We start from the raw sequence: 19,896 nt of genomic DNA on the forward strand, positions 1-19,896 counted from the left end.
CCTACCCAACTCTGCGCTTCCTAAATCTTACCTCATTGCATCGTGATTTCCCTTCCACCAGCTGAAACTCTTGCTCCGTGGAGTACACCTATCCCTTTCCATCACGAAAGTAAACCTGAGAGAATTGTGATCGCTGTCTCCACAGTGCTCACCTACTTCCAAATCTAAAACCTGGCCAGGCTCGTTACCCAGTACTAAATCGAAAGTGGCTTCTTCCCTTGAAGCCATGTCTACATACTGTGTCAGGAAGCCCTCCCGCACACACTGGACAAAAACTGACCCATCTATCGTACTCGTACTGTCGTGATCTCAGTCAATATTTGGATATTGTCTTGAGTGTTCCAGAGTTTTTCATTGTCCCACCGTCCAGATGAAGTTTGTATTGCTCACGTACGGGAGCGAGAATTCTTTCAATGTCTCAGATCAATTCCTGTGCCGAGAACATCAGAGTCAATGTCCCTTCCTCTACTCGGACTGACAATTTACACTTCTTCAATCTCCCGTGATTCCATTTCCCAAAGAGTTTCTCAAGATTCCCAAAGCTGGAGCCTAAATTATATGGTTTGCTTCCTAAACATTTTTCCAACTGCCAACTGACAATATGTTCACAGTATCTCTTCACAATCCTCTGGCTTTTCCATGTCCAGGGATGAGAAATCCCATTTGGTGGAGAGAGTTCCTAGGCTGGTGAGTTTCACTTTGGAACAAAGATGGTTAAGTGGCAATTTCCTGCGGTTGTTTGTAATGATGGGAGACGGAGCGGTGGGGAATGAGCACTCTGACGAGCAAGAGGAAGTGTTGCCAATGACCAGAGTCAGAGAACAGAGGACAAGGGATTAAAGGAATCTAATGAAAAGCAGCACTTCTGCTCAGGGCGTTCAATAACAACTGCAGAAACCCGATGTGTCGAGCAGTGTATCTGGAAAGAGAAACAGAGATAATGTTTTAAATGTGGAGCATTTCTGATGAAGAACTCGAGTTTCTCAAGTCTAATCAAATTACAGGCCTGGTTTGCAAAACGGGCTTTCTGAACTTTGAATTGTTCCAGCAGCAAAGCACGGAAAACATAGTCAGCAGGATTCGAATCTACGTGGGGAGACCCCAATGGATTTCTAATCCATCGCCTTAACCACTCGGCCATGACTAGAGACGGCACTGCGTCCTGAGCACTGACCAAATCAGCCGTGATCTCATTGAAAGCTGCCGCTGACTTGAGTGAAATGTTTCCATCTCCATTCATACCTTTGCTGTCATTTGTAAGGTGCGAGACACCAATGTCAAAGAAGAAAAGCACAAAGTTAGGAAAAGATATTTGCAGCAAAATTGAGTCAAAATTATTTATTGAAAGGAAAATCACACTTGGCAATTTGCTCGATCTCTTTGCGAACATGACCAGCAGAGGTAATCAAGGGAGCTATTGATCTGAGTATTCTTGGACATGAAACAAACAAAGGTTAGTGACATATTCATTTCTTTATTTAGCGAACGAAATGGTCTTTCCTGATGGTTACAATGAAAGAGATGGTTCCCAATAAAAGACAGAGATTAAGTCGCTTGTAGATATACTTCAATGTGATACGATTCACTTTCAGCCCCTAATTACCCCAGAGATGGAGGGGGTGAGTTACTTTTCTTCACTCTTCAATTCCACAGCATGGAGGTACAGATATGAAACCGCCAGAGATGGAGTTCTTGAATTGGGAACCAGCGACACTGAAGGAACTCGGCAGGAGTGAGGACTGCAGATGCTGGAAACCTGATTTTAGATCAGAAAATGCTGGAAAAGCACAGCAGCATCCGAGGAGCAGGAAAGTCGATGTTTCTGTTGCCAGTCTTTCTGCGTTCCGCAAACAATTTTCGTTTTAGGCTCAGATATGCAGCAACTGCAGCTATTTGTATTATGTTAACATTCATAATGTTTTGGACAAAACCAATGACCTGCTAGCATCGGAAAATCGGCAGAAGTACTGGTACACCGATATGTTAGCTGAACAATACAACCATTCCATGAGCGGGAATACGATCCGGGCCACGGTGCTGAGAGTACCGAATCTTCACAAGTAAATAACAAGACAAGGCGATAGATACTATCGTATTTAGTGTAAATAAAACACCCTTTATGAACATTTTCGTTGCAGATTATTTTCAACTTGTCTTCGTAGATTTACAAAGTGGGAAAAGGCCATTCCGCCTGATCAGAGAGCCATCTATTCCAGTCGCAGTTTCCAACTTTGGCCCAAAGTGTCGTGTGTTCTAATGTTCCCAGGGCAAATGTCAATGACTTTATCCTGTGTTCTTAAATGGCACAGATGTATGACACTTCCACAACGACTTGTCACTCTTTTGAGGAACTCATGCTCATTTTCACCCACAAAGGCACCCCCAAACCGACAGAGGTCTCCGTTGTGGTGAGCTGGAATTTGAAATGGACAATAAGACAAATGCAAGTTTTAAATGCGGAAGCACAGAAGCGACGTCCCGGCAGGGCTTTGCAGGGGAGCGTCAACGAGGGGCACGGTTAAAGTGAGACATTCCCCACGAGCCAGGTAGGACTCGAACCTACAATCTTCTGATCCGAAGTCAGACGCGTTATCCATTACGATACTGGCCTAATAGACTCGCGCAACAACGGCAGAATGTCGATATGTAATGCCATGGACTTTCACGGAATCAGAATTAAAAAGGTGAACAAGCAGCGAAGATAATCACCAACACTGCTTCACTTCGAAGTTTCCAATTTGTGAAGCAGTGCCTTTCACTGGCAAAGGAGAAACATTTGTCCAGAGCTGCCTGCTTCAGGGTCGCCTCCTTCTCTGCTGGAAGTGCCCATCGTTTTATTCACATTCACGACGCGATTTCATGATCTACTCCAGTGAAAACGTGTCATGGTGTCGTCTAAGCAAGACCCTGGCGAAACTCAGCGAGAGACATCTGCTCATTTCGAGCTCAGGATGTGGAATTAGACGAGCTGCGTGACACCTTTTATTGGCGCCGCCACTTCACTGCAAATTAGCGGCTCAAAACGAGCCGTTGTTAGCATCAGCTTGATTTGTACCTTCCTGCAGTGCATTTGCTAAACAACATCAGATAGATCCCATCCGGCCCAGCTGACTTATCTATTTTCACACTCTGCAGTATTTCTAATATCTCTTCCTTGTGAACCTCAATCTCTTCTAGTCTAGACGCAAGTATCTCTGTATCTTCCTCGCCAACATTTTCATTATCTATAGCGAACTCTGTCGAAAAATATTTATTTAGTGCTTCCTCTATCTCCACTGACTCCACACACGACTTCCCACTATTATCCTTGATTGTCCCAGATTTAACTCTCGTCATTCTTTTATTCCTGACATACCTATGGAAAGCCTTAGCGTTAACCCTGATCCTATCTGCCAACAACTTCTCATGTCTCCTCCTGGCTCTTCCCAGCTCCCTTTTTAGGTCTTTCCTGAGATCGTTGGAAACCTCGAGCGCTCTAACTGAGTTTTCACGTTTTGTCCTAACATAAGACTTCTTGTTCTTCTTGACCAGGGATTCCACCTTCCTTAGTAAACCACGGCTCACGCGTTCTATATCTTCCTCCCTGCCTGACAGGTACATACTTATCGAGGACACACAGGAGCTTTTCCTTGAATAAGCTTCACATTTTTAATGTGCTCACCCCCTACAGTTTCCTACCCAACTCTGCGCTTCCTAAATCTTACCTCATTGCATCGTGATTTCCCTTCCACCAGCTGAAACTCTTGCTCCGTGGAGTACACCTATCCCTTTCCATCACGAAAGTAAACCTGAGAGAATTGTGATCGCTGTCTCCACAGTGCTCACCTACTTCCAAATCTAAAACCTGGCCAGGCTCGTTACCCAGTACTAAATCGAAAGTGGCTTCTTCCCTTGAAGCCATGTCTACATACTGTGTCAGGAAGCCCTCCCGCACACACTGGACAAAAACTGACCCATCTATCGTACTCGTACTGTCGTGATCTCAGTCAATATTTGGATATTGTCTTGAGTGTTCCAGAGTTTTTCATTGTCCCACCGTCCAGATGAAGTTTGTATTGCTCACGTACGGGAGCGAGAATTCTTTCAATGTCTCAGATCAATTCCTGTGCCGAGAACATCAGAGTCAATGTCCCTTCCTCTACTCGGACTGACAATTTACACTTCTTCAATCTCCTGTGATTCCATTTCCCAAAGAGTTTCTCAAGATTTCCAAAGCTGGAGCCTAAATTATATGGTTTGCTTCCTAAACATTTTTCCAACTGCCAACTGACAATATGTTCACAGTATCTCTTCACAATCCTCTGGCTTTTCCATGTCCAGGGATGAGAAGTCCCATTTGGTGGAGAGAGTTCCTAGGCTGGTGAGTTTCACTTTGGAACAAAGATGGTTAAGTGGCAATTTCCTGCGGTTGTTTGTAATGATGGGAGACGGAGAGGTGGGGAATGAGCACTCTGACGAGCAAGAGGAAGTGTTGCCATTGACCAGAGTCAGAGAACAGAGGACAAGGGATTAAAGGAATCTAATGAAAAGCAGCACTTCTGCTCAGGGCGTTCAATAACAACTGCAGAAATCCGATGTGTCGAGCAGTGTATCTGGAAAGAGAAACAGAGATAATGTTTTAAATGTGGAGCATTTCTGATGAAGAACTCGAGTTTCTCAAGTCTCATCAAATTACAGGCCTGGTTTGCAAAACAGGCTTTCGGAACTTTGAATTGTTCCAGCAGCAAAGCACGGATAACGTAGTCAGCAGGATTCGAACCTACGTGGGGAAACCCCAATGGATTTCTAATCCATCGCCTTAACCACTCGGCCATGACTACAGACGGCACTGCACCCTGAGCACTGACCAAATCAGTCATGATCTCATTGAAAGCTGCCGCTGACTTGTGTGAAATGTTTCCATCTCCATTCATACCTTTGCTGTCATTTGTAAGGTGCGAGACACCAATGTCAAAGAAGAAAAGCACAAAGTTAGGAAAAGATATTTGCAGCAAAATTGAGTCAAAATTATTTATTGAAAGGAAAATCACACTTGGCAATTTGCTCGATCTCTTTGCGAACATGACCAGCAGAGGTAATCAAGGGAGCTATTGATCTGAGTATTCTTGGACATGAAACAAACAAAGGTTAGTGACATATTCATTTCTTTATTTAGCGAACGAAATGGTCTTTCCTGATGGTTACAATGAAAGAGATGGTTCCCAATAAAAGACAGAGATCAAGTCGCTTGTAGATATACTTCAATGTGATACGATTCACTTTCAGCCCCTAATTACCCCAGAGATGGAGGGGGTGAGTTACTTTTCTTCACTCTTCAATTCCACAGCATGGAGGTACAGATATGAAACCGCCAGAGATGGAGTTCTTGAATTGGGAACCAGCGACACTGAAGGAACTCGGCAGGAGTGAGGACTGCAGATGCTGGAAACCTGATTTTAGACCAGAAAATGCTGGAAAAGCACAGCAGCATCCGAGGAGCAGGAAAGTCGATGTTTCTGTTGCCAGTCTTTCTGCGTTCCGCAAACAATTTTCGTTTTAGGCTCAGATTTCCAGCAACTGCAGCTATTTGTATTATGTTAACATTCATAATGTTTTGGACAAAACCAATGACCTGCTAGCATCGGAAAATCGGCAGAAGTACTGGTACACCGATATGTTAGCTGAACAATACAACCATTCCATGAGCGGGAATACGATCCGGGCCACGGTGCTGAGAGTACCGAATCTTCACAAGTAAATAACAAGACAAGGCGATAGATACTATCGTATTTAGTGTAAATAAAACACCCTTTATGAACATTTTCGTTGCAGATTATTTTCAACTTGTCTTCGTAGATTTACAAAGTGGGAAAAGGCCATTCCGCCTGATCAGAGAGCCATCTATTCCAGTCGCAGTTTCCAACTTTGGCCCAAAGTGTCGTGTGTTCTAATGTTCCCAGGGAAAATGTCAATGACTTTATCCTGTGTTCTTAAATGGCACAGATGTATGACACTTCCACAACGACTTGTCACTCTTTTGAGGAACTCATGCTCATTTTCACCCACATAGGCACCCCCAAACCGACAGAGGTCTCCGTTGTGGTGAGCTGGAATTTGAAATGGACAATAAGACAAATGCAAGTTTTAAATGCAGAAGCACAGAAGCGACGTCCCGGCAGGGCTTTGCAGGGGAGCGGTTAAAGTGAGACATTCCCCACGAGCCAGGTAGGACTCGAACCTACAATCTTCTGATCCGAAGTCAGACGCGTTATCCATTACGCTACTGGCCCAATAGACTCGCGCCGCAACGGCAGAATGTCGATATGTAATGCCATGGACTTTCACGGAATCAGAATTAAAAAGGTGAACAAGCAGCGAAGATAATCACCAACACTGCTTCACTTCGAAGTTTCCAATTTGTGAAGCAGTGCCTTTCACTGGCAAAGGAGAAACATTTGTCCAGAGCTGCCTGCTTCAGGGTCGTCTCCTTCTCTGCTGGAAGTGCCCAACGTTTTATTCACATTCACGACGCGATTTCATGATCTACTCCAGTGAAAACGTGTCATGGTGTCGTCTAAGCAAGACCCTGCCGAAACTCAGCGAGAGACATCTGCTCATTTCGAGCTCAGGATGTGGAATTAGACGAGCTGCGTGACACCTTTTATTGGCGCCGCCACTTCACTGCAAATTAGCGGCTCAAAACGAGCCGTTGTTAGCATCAGCTTGATTTGTACCTTCCTGCAGTGCATTTGCTAAACAACATCAGATAGATCCCATCCGGCCCAGCTGACTTATCTATTTTCACACTCTGCAGTATTTCTAATATCTCTTCCTTGTGAACCTCAATCTCTTCTAGTCTAGACGCAAGTATCTCTGTATCTTCCTCGCCAACATTTTCATTATCTATAGCGAACTCTGTCGAAAAATATTTATTTAGTGCTTCCTCTATCTCCACTGACTCCACACACGACTTCCCACTATTATCCTTGATTGTCCCAAATTTAACTCTCGTCATTCTTTTATTCCTGACATACCTATGGAAAGCCTTAGCGTTAACCCTGATCCTATCTGCCAACAACTTCTCATGTCTCCTCCTGGCTCTTCCCAGCTCTCTTTTTAGGTCTTTCCTGAGATCGTTGGAAACCTCGAGCGCTCTAACTGAGTTTTCACGTTTTGTCCTAACATAAGACTTCTTGTTCTTCTTGACCAGGGATTCCACCTTCCTTAGTAAACCACGGCTCACGCGTTCTATATCTTCCTCCCTGCCTGACAGGTACATACTTATCGAGGACACACAGGAGCTTTTCCTTGAATAAGCTTCACATTTTTAATGTGCTCCCCCCCTACAGTTTCCTACCCAACTCTGCGCTTCCTAAATCTTACCTCATTGCATCGTGATTTCCCTTCCACCAGCTGAAACTCTTGCTCCGTGGAGTACACCTATCCCTTTCCATCACGAAAGTAAACCTGAGAGAATTGTGATCGCTGTCTCCACAGTGCTCACCTACTTCCAAATCTAAAACCTGGCCAGGCTCGTTACCCAGTACTAAATCGAAAGTGGCTTCTTCCCTTGAAGCCATGTCTACATACTGTGTCAGGAAGCCCTCCCGCACACACTGGACAAAAACTGACCCATCTATCGTACTCGTACTGTCGTGATCTCAGTCAATATTTGGATATTGTCTTGAGTGTTCCAGAGTTTTTCATTGTCCCACCGTCCAGATGAAGTTTGTATTGCTCACGTACGGGAGCGAGAATTCTTTCAATGTCTCAGATCAATTCCTGTGCCGAGAACATCAGAGTCAATGTCCCTTCCTCTACTCGGACTGACAATTTACACTTCTTCAATCTCCCGTGATTCCATTTCCCAAAGAGTTTCTCAAGATTCCCAAAGCTGGAGCCTAAATTATATGGTTTGCTTCCTAAACATTTTTCCAACTGCCAACTGACAATATGTTCACAGTATCTCTTCACAATCCTCTGGCTTTTCCATGTCCAGGGATGAGAAATCCCATTTGGTGGAGAGAGTTCCTAGGCTGGTGAGTTTCACTTTGGAACAAAGATGGTTAAGTGGCAATTTCCTGCGGTTGTTTGTAATGATGGGAGACGGAGCGGTGGGGAATGAGCACTCTGACGAGCAAGAGGAAGTGTTGCCAATGACCAGAGTCAGAGAACAGAGGACAAGGGATTAAAGGAATCTAATGAAAAGCAGCACTTCTGCTCAGGGCGTTCAATAACAACTGCAGAAACCCGATGTGTCGAGCAGTGTATCTGGAAAGAGAAACAGAGATAATGTTTTAAATGTGGAGCATTTCTGATGAAGAACTCGAGTTTCTCAAGTCTAATCAAATTACAGGCCTGGTTTGCAAAACGGGCTTTCTGAACTTTGAATTGTTCCAGCAGCAAAGCACGGAAAACATAGTCAGCAGGATTCGAATCTACGTGGGGAGACCCCAATGGATTTCTAATCCATCGCCTTAACCACTCGGCCATGACTACAGACGGCACTGCGTCCTGAGCACTGACCAAATCAGCCGTGATCTCATTGAAAGCTGCCGCTGACTTGAGTGAAATGTTTCCATCTCCATTCATACCTTTGCTGTCATTTGTAAGGTGCGAGACACCAATGTCAAAGAAGAAAAGCACAAAGTTAGGAAAAGATATTTGCAGCAAAATTGAGTCAAAATTATTTATTGAAAGGAAAATCACACTTGGCAATTTGCTCGATCTCTTTGCGAACATGACCAGCAGAGGTAATCAAGGGAGCTATTGATCTGAGTATTCTTGGACATGAAACAAACAAAGGTTAGTGACATATTCATTTCTTTATTTAGCGAACGAAATGGTCTTTCCTGATGGTTACAATGAAAGAGATGGTTCCCAATAAAAGACAGAGATTAAGTCGCTTGTAGATATACTTCAATGTGATACGATTCACTTTCAGCCCCTAATTACCCCAGAGATGGAGGGGGTGAGTTACTTTTCTTCACTCTTCAATTCCACAGCATGGAGGTACAGATATGAAACCGCCAGAGATGGAGTTCTTGAATTGGGAACCAGCGACACTGAAGGAACTCGGCAGGAGTGAGGACTGCAGATGCTGGAAACCTGATTTTAGATCAGAAAATGCTGGAAAAGCACAGCAGCATCCGAGGAGCAGGAAAGTCGATGTTTCTGTTGCCAGTCTTTCTGCGTTCCGCAAACAATTTTCGTTTTAGGCTCAGATTTCCAGCAACTGCAGCTATTTGTATTATGTTAACATTCATAATGTTTTGGACAAAACCAATGACCTGCTAGCATCGGAAAATCGGCAGAAGTACTGGTACACCGATATGTTAGCTGAACAATACAACCATTCCATGAGCGGGAATACGATCCGGGCCACGGTGCTGAGAGTACCGAATCTTCACAAGTAAATAACAAGACAAGGCGATAGATACTATCGTATTTAGTGTAAATAAAACACCCTTTATGAACATTTTCGTTGCAGATTATTTTCAACTTGTCTTCGTAGATTTACAAAGTGGGAAAAGGCCATTCCGCCTGATCAGAGAGCCATCTATTCCAGTCGCAGTTTCCAACTTTGGCCCAAAGTGTCGTGTGTTCTAATGTTCCCAGGGCAAATGTCAATGACTTTATCCTGTGTTCTTAAATGGCACAGATGTATGACACTTCCACAACGACTTGTCACTCTTTTGAGGAACTCATGCTCATTTTCACCCACAAAGGCACCCCCAAACCGACAGAGGTCTCCGTTGTGGTGAGCTGGAATTTGAAATGGACAATAAGACAAATGCAAGTTTTAAATGCGGAAGCACAGAAGCGACGTCCCGGCAGGGCTTTGCAGGGGAGCGTCAACGAGGGGCACGGTTAAAGTGAGACATTCCCCACGAGCCAGGTAGGACTCGAACCTACAATCTTCTGATCCGAAGTCAGACGCGTTATCCATTACGATACTGGCCTAATAGACTCGCGCAACAACGGCAGAATGTCGATATGTAATGCCATGGACTTTCACGGAATCAGAATTAAAAAGGTGAACAAGCAGCGAAGATAATCACCAACACTGCTTCACTTCGAAGTTTCCAATTTGTGAAGCAGTGCCTTTCACTGGCAAAGGAGAAACATTTGTCCAGAGCTGCCTGCTTCAGGGTCGCCTCCTTCTCTGCTGGAAGTGCCCATCGTTTTATTCACATTCACGACGCGATTTCATGATCTACTCCAGTGAAAACGTGTCATGGTGTCGTCTAAGCAAGACCCTGCCGAAACTCAGCGAGAGACATCTGCTCATTTCGAGCTCAGGATGTGGAATTAGACGAGCTGCGTGACACCTTTTATTGGCGCCGCCACTTCACTGCAAATTAGCGGCTCAAAACGAGCCGTTGTTAGCATCAGCTTGATTTGTACCTTCCTGCAGTGCATTTGCTAAACAACATCAGATAGATCCCATCCGGCCCAGCTGACTTATCTATTTTCACACTCTGCAGTATTTCTAATATCTCTTCCTTGTGAACCTCAATCTCTTCTAGTCTAGACGCAAGTATCTCTGTATCTTCCTCGCCAACATTTTCATTATCTATAGCGAACTCTGTCGAAAAATATTTATTTAGTGCTTCCTCTATCTCCACTGACTCCACACACGACTTCCCACTATTATCCTTGATTGTCCCAGATTTAACTCTCGTCATTCTTTTATTCCTGACATACCTATGGAAAGCCTTAGCGTTAACCCTGATCCTATCTGCCAACAACTTCTCATGTCTCCTCCTGGCTCTTCCCAGCTCTCTTTTTAGGTCTTTCCTGAGATCGTTGGAAACCTCGAGCGCTCTAACTGAGTTTTCACGTTTTGTCCTAACATAAGACTTCTTGTTCTTCTTGACCAGGGATTCCACCTTCCTTAGTAAACCACGGCTCACGCGTTCTATATCTTCCTCCCTGCCTGGCAGGTACATACTTATCGAGGACACACAGGAGCTTTTCCTTGAATAAGCTTCACATTTTTAATGTGCTCACCCCCTACAGTTTCCTACCCAACTCTGCGCTTCCTAAATCTTACCTCATTGCATCGTGATTTCCCTTCCACCAGCTGAAACTCTTGCTCCGTGGAGTACACCTATCCCTTTCCATCACGAAAGTAAACCTGAGAGAATTGTGATCGCTGTCTCCACAGTGCTCACCTACTTCCAAATCTAAAACCTGGCCAGGCTCGTTACCCAGTACTAAATCGAAAGTGGCTTCTTCCCTTGAAGGCATGTCTACATACTGTGTCAGGAATCCCTCCCGCACACACTGGACAAAAACTGACCCATCTATCGTACTCGTACTGTCGTGATCTCAGTCAATATTTGAATATTGTCTTGAGTGTTCCAGAGTTTTTCATTGTCCCACCGTCCAGATGAAGTTTGTATTGCTCACGTACGGGAGCGATAATTCTTTCAATGTCTCAGATCAATTCCTGTGCCGAGAACATCAGAGTCAATGTCCCTTCCTCTACTCGGACTGACAATTTACACTTCTTCAATCTCCTGTGATTCCATTTCCCAAAGAGTTTCTCAAGATTTCCAAAGCTGGAGCCTAAATTATATGGTTTGCTTCCTAAACATTTTTCCAACTGCCAACTGACAATATGTTCACAGTATCTCTTCACAATCCTCTGGCTTTTCCATGTCCAGGGATGAGAAGTCCCATTTGGTGGAGAGAGTTCCTAGGCTGGTGAGTTTCACTTTGGAACAAAGATGGTTAAGTGGCAATTTCCTGCGGTTGTTTGTAATGATGGGAGACGGAGCGGTGGGAAATGAGCACTCTGACGAGCAAGAGGAAGTGTTGCCAATGACCAGAGTCAGAGAACAGAGGACAAGGGATTAAAGGAATCTAATGAAAAGCAGCACTTCTGCTCAGGGCGTTCAATAACAACTGCAGAAACCCGATGTGTCGAGCAGTGTATCTGGAAAGAGAAACAGAGATAATGTTTTAAATGTGGAGCATTTCTGATGAAGAACTCGAGTTTCTCAAGTCTAATCAAATTACAGGCCTGGTTTGCAAAACGGGCTTTCTGAACTTTGAATTGTTCCAGCAGCAAAGCACGGAAAACATAGTCAGCAGGATTCGAATTTACGTGGGGAGACCCCAATGGATTTCTAATCCATCGCCTTAACCACTCGGCCATGACTACAGACGGCACTGCGTCCTGAGCACTGACCAAATCAGCCGTGATCTCATTGAAAGCTGCCGCTGACTTGAGTGAAATGTTTCCATCTCCATTCATACCTTTGCTGTCATTTGTAAGGTGCGAGACACCAATGTCAAAGAAGAAAAGCACAAAGTTAGGAAAAGATATTTGCAGCAAAATTGAGTCAAAATTATTTATTGAAAGGAAAATCACACTTGGCAATTTGCTCGATCTCTTTGCGAACATGACCAGCAGAGGTAATCAAGGGAGCTATTGATCTGAGTATTCTTGGACATGAAACAAACAAAGGTTAGTGACATATTCATTTCTTTATTTAGCGAACGAAATGGTCTTTCCTGATGGTTACAATGAAAGAGATGGTTCCCAATAAAAGACAGAGATTAAGTCGCTTGTAGATATACTTCAATGTGATACGATTCACTTTCAGCCCCTAATTACCCCAGAGATGGAGGGGGTGAGTTACTTTTCTTCACTCTTCAATTCCACAGCATGGAGGTACAGATATGAAACCGCCAGAGATGGAGTTCTTGAATTGGGAACCAGCGACACTGAAGGAACTCGGCAGGAGTGAGGACTGCAGATGCTGGAAACCTGATTTTAGATCAGAAAATGCTGGAAAAGCACAGCAGCATCCGAGGAGCAGGAAAGTCGATGTTTCTGTTGCCAGTCTTTCTGCGTTCCGCAAACAATTTTCGTTTTAGGCTCAGATTTCCAGCAACTGCAGCTATTTGTATTATGTTAACATTCATAATGTTTTGGACAAAACCAATGACCTGCTAGCATCGGAAAATCGGCAGAAGTACTGGTACACCGATATGTTAGCTGAACAATACAACCATTCCATGAGCGGGAATACGATCCGGGCCACGGTGCTGAGAGTACCGAATCTTCACAAGTAAATAACAAGACAAGGCGATAGATACTATCGTATTTAGTGTAAATAAAACACCCTTTATGAACATTTTCGTTGCAGATTATTTTCAACTTGTCTTCGTAGATTTACAAAGTGGGAAAAGGCCATTCCGCCTGATCAGAGAGCCATCTATTCCAGTCGCAGTTTCCAACTTTGGCCCAAAGTGTCGTGTGTTCTAATGTTCCCAGGGCAAATGTCAATGACTTTATCCTGTGTTCTTAAATGGCACAGATGTATGACACTTCCACAACGACTTGTCACTCTTTTGAGGAACTCATGCTCATTTTCACCCACAAAGGCACCCCCAAACCGACAGAGGTCTCCGTTGTGGTGAGCTGGAATTTGAAATGGACAATAAGACAAATGCAAGTTTTAAATGCGGAAGCACAGAAGCGACGTCCCGGCAGGGCTTTGCAGGGGAGCGTCAACGAGGGGCACGGTAAAAGCGAGATATTCCCCACGAGCCAAGTAGGACTCAAACCTACAATCTTCTAATCTGAAGTCAGACGCGTTATCCATTACGCTACTGGCCCAATAGACGCGCACAGCCGCGGCAGAATGTCGATATGTAATGCCATGGACTTTCACGGAATCAGAATTAAAAAGGTGAACAAGCAGCGAAGATAATCACCAACACTGCTTCACTTCGAAGTTTCCAATTTGTGAAGCAGTGCCTTTCACTGGCAAAGGAGAAACATTTGTCCAGAGCTGCCTGCTTCAGGGTCGCCTCCTTCTCTGCTGGAAGTGCCCATCGTTTTATTCACATTCACGACGCGATTTCATGATCTACTCCAGTGAAAACGTGTCATGGTGTCGTCTAAGCAAGACCCTGCCGAAACTCAGCGAGAGACATCTGCTCATTTCGAGCTCAGGATGTGGAATTAGACGAGCTGCGTGACACCTTTTATTGGCGCCGCCACTTCACTGCAAATTAGCGGCTCAAAACGAGCCGTTGTTAGCATCAGCTTGATTTGTACCTTCCTGCAGTGCATTTGCTAAACAACATCAGATAGATCCCATCCGGCCCAGCTGACTTATCTATTTTCACACTCTGCAGTATTTCTAATATCTCTTCCTTGTGAACCTCAATCTCTTCTAGTCTAGACGCAAGTATCTCTGTATCTTCCTCGCCAACATTTTCATTATCTATAGCGAACTCTGTCGAAAAATATTTATTTAGTGCTTCCTCTATCTCCACTGACTCCACACACGACTTCCCACTATTATCCTTGATTGTCCCAGATTTAACTCTCGTCATTCTTTTATTCCTGACCTACCTATGGAAAGCCTTAGCGTTAACCCTGATCCTATCTGCCAACAACTTCTCATGTCTCCTCCTGGCTCTTCCCAGCTCTCTTTTTAGGTCTTTCCTGAGATCGTTGGAAACCTCGAGCGCTCTAACTGAGTTTTCACGTTTTGTCCTAACATAAGACTTCTTGTTCTTCTTGACCAGGGATTCCACCTTCCTTAGTAAACCACGGCTCACGCGTTCTATATCTTCCTCCCTGCCTGGCAGGTACATACTTATCGAGGACACACAGGAGCTTTTCCTTGAATAAGCTTCACATTTTTAATGTGCTCACCCCCTACAGTTTCCTACCCAACTCTGCGCTTCCTAAATCTTACCTCATTGCATCGTGATTTCCCTTCCACCAGCTGAAACTCTTGCTCCGTGGAGTACACCTATCCCTTTCCATCACGAAAGTAAACCTGAGAGAATTGTGATCGCTGTCTCCACAGTGCTCACCTACTTCCAAATCTAAAACCTGGCCAGGCTCGTTACCCAGTACTAAATCGAATGTGGCTTCTTCCCTTGAAGGCATGTCTACATACTGTGTCAGGAATCCCTCCCGCACACACTGGACAAAAACTGACCCATCTATCGTACTCGTACTGTCGTGATCTCAGTCAATATTTGGATATTGTCTTGAGTGTTCCAGAGTTTTTCATTGTCCCACCGTCCAGATGAAGTTTGTATTGCTCACGTACGGGAGCGATAATTCTTTCAATGTCTCAGATCAATTCCTGTGCCGAGAACATCAGAGTCAATGTCCCTTCCTCTACTCGGACTGACAATTTACACTTCTTCAATCTCCTGTGATTCCATTTCCCAAAGAGTTTCTCAAGATTTCCAAAGTTGGAGCCTAAATTATATGGTTTGCTTCCTAAACATTTTTCCAACTGCCAACTGACAATATGTTCACAGTATCTCTTCACAATCCTCTGGCTTTTCCATGTCCAGGGATGAGAAGTCCCATTTGGTGGAGAGAGTTCCTAGGCTGGTGAGTTTCACTTTGGAACAAAGATGGTTAAGTGGCAATTTCCTGCGGTTGTTTGTAATGATGGGAGACGGAGCGGTGGGGAATGAGCACTCTGACGAGCAAGAGGAAGTGTTGCCAATGACCAGAGTCAGAGAACAGAGGACAAGGGATTAAAGGAATCTAATGAAAAGCAGCACTTCTGCTCAGGGCGTTCAATAACAACTGCAGAAACCCGATGTGTCGAGCAGTGTATCTGGAAAGAGAAACAGAGATAATGTTTTAAATGTGGAGCATTTCTGATGAAGAACTCGAGTTTCTCAAGTCTAATCAAATTACAGGCCTGGTTTGCAAAACGGGCTTTCTGAACTTTGAATTGTTCCAGCAGCAAAGCACGGAAAACATAGTCAGCAGGATTCGAATCTACGTGGGGAGACCCCAATGGATTTCTAATCCATCGCCTTAACCACTCGGCCATGACTACAGACGGCACTGCGTCCTGAGCACTGACCAAATCAGCCGTGATCTCATTGAAAGCTGCCGCTGACTTGAGTGAAATGTTTCCATCTCCATTCATACCTTTGCTGTCATTTGTAAGGTGCGAGACACCAATGTCAAAGAAGAAAAGCACAAAGTTAGGAAAAGATATTTGCAGCAAAATTGAGTCAAAATTATTTATTGAAAGGAAAATCACACTTGGCAATTTGCTCGATCTCTTTGCGAACATGACCAGCAGAGGTAATCAAGGGAGCTATTGATCTGAGTATTCTTGGACATGAAACAAACAAAGGTTAGTGACATATTCATTTCTTTATTTAGCGAACGAAATGGTCTTTCCTGATGGTTACAATGAAAGAGATGGTTCCCAATAAAAGACAGAGATTAAGTCGCTTGTAGATATACTTCAATGTGATACGATTCACTTTCAGCCCCTAATTACCCCAGAGATGGAGGGGGTGAGTTACTTTTCTTCACTCTTCAATTCCACAGCATGGAGGTACAGATATGAAACCGCCAGAGATGGAGTTCTTGAATTGGGAACCAGCAAGACTGAAGGAACTCGGCAGGAGTGAGGACTGCAGATGCTGGAAACCTGATTTTAGATCAGAAAATGCTGGAAAAGCACAGCAGCATCCGAGGAGCAGGAAAGTCGATGTTTCTGTTGCCAGTCTTTCTGCGTTCCGCAAACAATTTTCGTTTTAGGCTCAGATTTCCAGCAACTGCAGCTATTTGTATTATGTTAACATTCATAATGTTTTGGACAAAACCAATGAGCTGCTAGCATCGGAAAATCGGCAGAAGTACTGGTACACCGATATGTTAGCTGAACAATACAACCATTCCATGAGCGGGAATACGATCCGGGCCACGGTGCTGAGAGTACCGAATCTTCACAAGTAAATAACAAGACAAGGCGATAGATACTATCGTATTTAGTGTAAATAAAACACCCTTTATGAACATTTTCGTTGCAGATTATTTTCAACTTGTCTTCGTAGATTTACAAAGTGGGAAAAGGCCATTCCGCCTGATCAGAGAGCCATCTATTCCAGTCGCAGTTTCCAACTTTGGCCCAAAGTGTCGTGTGTTCTAATGTTCCCAGGGCAAATGTCAATGACTTTATCCTGTGTTCTTAAATGGCACAGATGTATGACACTTCCACAACGACTTGTCACTCTTTTGAGGAACTCATGCTCATTTTCACCCACAAAGGCACCCCCAAACCGACAGAGGTCTCCGTTGTGGTGAGCTGGAATTTGAAATGGACAATAAGACAAATGCAAGTTTTAAATGCGGAAGCACAGAAGCGTCGTCCCGGCAGGGCTTTGCAGGGGAGCGTCAACGAGGGGCACGGTTAAAGTGAGACATTCCCCACGAGCCAGGTAGGACTCGAACCTACAATCTTCTGATCCGAAGTCAGACGCGTTATCCATTACGCTACTGGCCCAATAGACGCGCACAGCCACGGCAGAATGTCGATATGTAATGCCATGGACTTTCACGGAATCAGAATTAAAAAGGTGAACAAGCAGCGAAGATAATCACCAACACTGCTTCACTTCGAAGTTTCCAATTTGTGAAGCAGTGCCTTTCACTGGCAAAGGAGAAACATTTGTCCAGAGCTGCCTGCTTCAGGGTCGCCTCCTTCTCTGCTGGAAGTGCCCATCGTTTTATTCACATTCACGACGCGATTTCATGATCTACTCCAGTGAAAACGTGTCATGGTGTCGTCTAAGCAAGACCCTGCCGAAACTCAGCGAGAGACATCTGCTCATTTCGAGCTCAGGATGTGGAATTAGACGAGCTGCGTGACACCTTTTATTGGCGCCGCCACTTCACTGCAAATTAGCGGCTCAAAACGAGCCGTTGTTAGCATCAGCTTGATTTGTACCTTCCTGCAGTGCATTTGCTAAACAACATCAGATAGATCCCATCCGGCCCAGCTGACTTATCTATTTTCACACTCTGCAGTATTTCTAATATCTCTTCCTTGTGAACCTCAATCTCTTCTAGTCTAGACGCAAGTATCTCTGTATCTTCCTCGCCAACATTTTCATTATCTATAGCGAACTCTGTCGAAAAATATTTATTTAGTGCTTCCTCTATCTCCACTGACTCCACACACGACTTCCCACTATTATCCTTGATTGTCCCAGATTTAACTCTCGTCATTCTTTTATTCCTGACATACCTATGGAAAGCCTTAGCGTTAACCCTGATCGTATCTGCCAACAACTTCTCATGTCTCCTCCTGGCTCTTCCCAGCTCTCTTTTTAGGTCTTTCCTGAGATCGTTGGAAACCTCGAGCGCTCTAACTGAGTTTTCACGTTTTGTCCTAACATAAGACTTCTTGTTCTTCTTGACCAGGGATTCCACCTTCCTTAGTAAACCACGGCTCACGCGTTCTATATCTTCCTCCCTGCCTGGCAGGTACATACTTATCGAGGACACACAGGAGCTTTTCCTTGAATAAGCTTCACATTTTTAATGTGCTCACCCCCTACAGTTTCCTACCCAACTCTGCGCTTCCTAAATCTTACCTCATTGCATCGTGATTTCCCTTCCACCAGCTGAAACTCTTGCTCCGTGGAGTACACCTATCCCTTTCCATCACGAAAGTAAACCTGAGAGAATTGTGATCGCTGTCTCCACAGTGCTCACCTACTTCCAAATCTAAAACCTGGCCAGGCTCGTTACCCAGTACTAAATCGAAAGTGGCTTCTTCCCTTGAAGGCATGTCTACATACTGTGTCAGGAATCCCTCCCGCACACACTGGACAAAAACTGACCCATCTATCGTACTCGTACTGTCGTGATCTCAGTCAATATTTGGATATTGTCTTGAGTGTTCCAGAGTTTTTCATTGTCCCACCGTCCAGATGAAGTTTGTATTGCTCACGTACGGGAGCGATAATTCTTTCAATGTCTCAGATCAATTCCTGTGCCGAGAACATCAGAGTCAATGTCCCTTCCTCTACTCGGACTGACAATTTACACTTCTTCAATCTCCTGTGATTCCATTTCCCAAAGAGTTTCTCAAGATTTCCAAAGCTGGAGCCTAAATTATATGGTTTGCTTCCTAAACATTTTTCCAACTGCCAACTGACAATATGTTCACAGTATCTCTTCACAATCCTCTGGCTTTTCCATGTCCAGGGATGAGAAGTCCCATTTGGTGGAGAGAGTTCCTAGGCTGGTGAGTTTCACTTTGGAACAAAGATGGTTAAGTGGCAATTTCCTGCGGTTGTTTGTAATGATGGGAGACGGAGCGGTGGGGAATGAGCACTCTGACGAGCAAGAGGAAGTGTTGCCAATGACCAGAGTCAGAGAACAGAGGACAAGGGATTAAAGGAATCTAATGAAAAGCAGCACTTCTGCTCAGGGCGTTCAATAACAACTGCAGAAACCCGATGTGTCGAGCAGTGTATCTGGAAAGAGAAACAGAGATAATGTTTTAAATGTGGAGCATTTCTGATGAAGAACTCGAGTTTCTCAAGTCTAATCAAATTACAGGCCTGGTTTGCAAAACGGGCTTTCTGAACTTTGAATTGTTCCAGCAGCAAAGCACGGAAAACATAGTCAGCAGGATTCGAATCTACGTGGGGAGACCCCAATGGATTTCTAATCTATTGCCTTAACCACTCGGCCATGACTACAGACAGCACTGCGTCCTGAGCACTGACCAAATCAGCCGTGATCTCATTGAAAGCTGCCGCTGACTTGAGTGAAATGTTTCCATCTCCATTCATACCTTTGCTGTCATTTGTAAGGTGCGAGACACCAATGTCAAAGAAGAAAAGCACAAAGTTAGGAAAAGATATTTGCAGCAAAATTGAGTCAAAATTATTTATTGAAAGGAAAATCACACTTGGCAATTTGCTCGATCTCTTTGCGAACATGACCAGCAGAGGTAATCAAGGGAGCTATTGATCTGAGTATTCTTGGACATGAAACAAACAAAGGTTAGTGACATATTCATTTCTTTATTTAGCGAACGAAATGGTCTTTCCTGATGGTTACAATGAAAGAGATGGTTCCCAATCAAAGACAGAGAT

At 44.3% G+C, this 19,896-nt stretch overlaps 8 non-coding genes across 8 annotated transcripts; all 8 read right to left on the reverse strand.

Annotated features, from left to right (window-relative positions):
• Positions 1 to 1,065: 1,065 nt before the first annotated feature.
• Positions 1,066 to 1,147, reverse strand: trnas-aga (transfer RNA serine (anticodon AGA)). Its single transcript has one exon. It is a non-coding gene; the product is annotated as a tRNA-Ser (tRNA).
• Positions 1,148 to 4,738: 3,591 nt separating this feature from the next.
• On the reverse strand, positions 4,739 to 4,820 carry trnas-aga (transfer RNA serine (anticodon AGA)). Its single transcript has one exon. It is a non-coding gene; the product is annotated as a tRNA-Ser (tRNA).
• Positions 4,821 to 6,196: 1,376 nt separating this feature from the next.
• Positions 6,197 to 6,269, reverse strand: trnar-ucg (transfer RNA arginine (anticodon UCG)). The gene has a single exon. It is a non-coding gene; the product is annotated as a tRNA-Arg (tRNA).
• Positions 6,270 to 8,396: 2,127 nt separating this feature from the next.
• On the reverse strand, positions 8,397 to 8,478 carry trnas-aga (transfer RNA serine (anticodon AGA)). The gene has a single exon. It is a non-coding gene; the product is annotated as a tRNA-Ser (tRNA).
• A 3,591-nt stretch (positions 8,479 to 12,069) lies between these two features.
• On the reverse strand, positions 12,070 to 12,151 carry trnas-aga (transfer RNA serine (anticodon AGA)). Its single transcript has one exon. It is a non-coding gene; the product is annotated as a tRNA-Ser (tRNA).
• A 3,591-nt stretch (positions 12,152 to 15,742) lies between these two features.
• On the reverse strand, positions 15,743 to 15,824 carry trnas-aga (transfer RNA serine (anticodon AGA)). The gene has a single exon. It is a non-coding gene; the product is annotated as a tRNA-Ser (tRNA).
• Positions 15,825 to 17,215: 1,391 nt separating this feature from the next.
• On the reverse strand, positions 17,216 to 17,288 carry trnar-ucg (transfer RNA arginine (anticodon UCG)). The gene has a single exon. It is a non-coding gene; the product is annotated as a tRNA-Arg (tRNA).
• A 2,127-nt stretch (positions 17,289 to 19,415) lies between these two features.
• Positions 19,416 to 19,497, reverse strand: trnas-aga (transfer RNA serine (anticodon AGA)). The gene has a single exon. It is a non-coding gene; the product is annotated as a tRNA-Ser (tRNA).
• Positions 19,498 to 19,896: the final 399 nt, after the last annotated feature.

This window comes from Chiloscyllium punctatum, chromosome 13 (assembly GCF_047496795.1).
Source record: "Chiloscyllium punctatum isolate Juve2018m chromosome 13, sChiPun1.3, whole genome shotgun sequence".
NCBI classification, from domain to species: domain Eukaryota; kingdom Metazoa; phylum Chordata; class Chondrichthyes; order Orectolobiformes; family Hemiscylliidae; genus Chiloscyllium; species Chiloscyllium punctatum.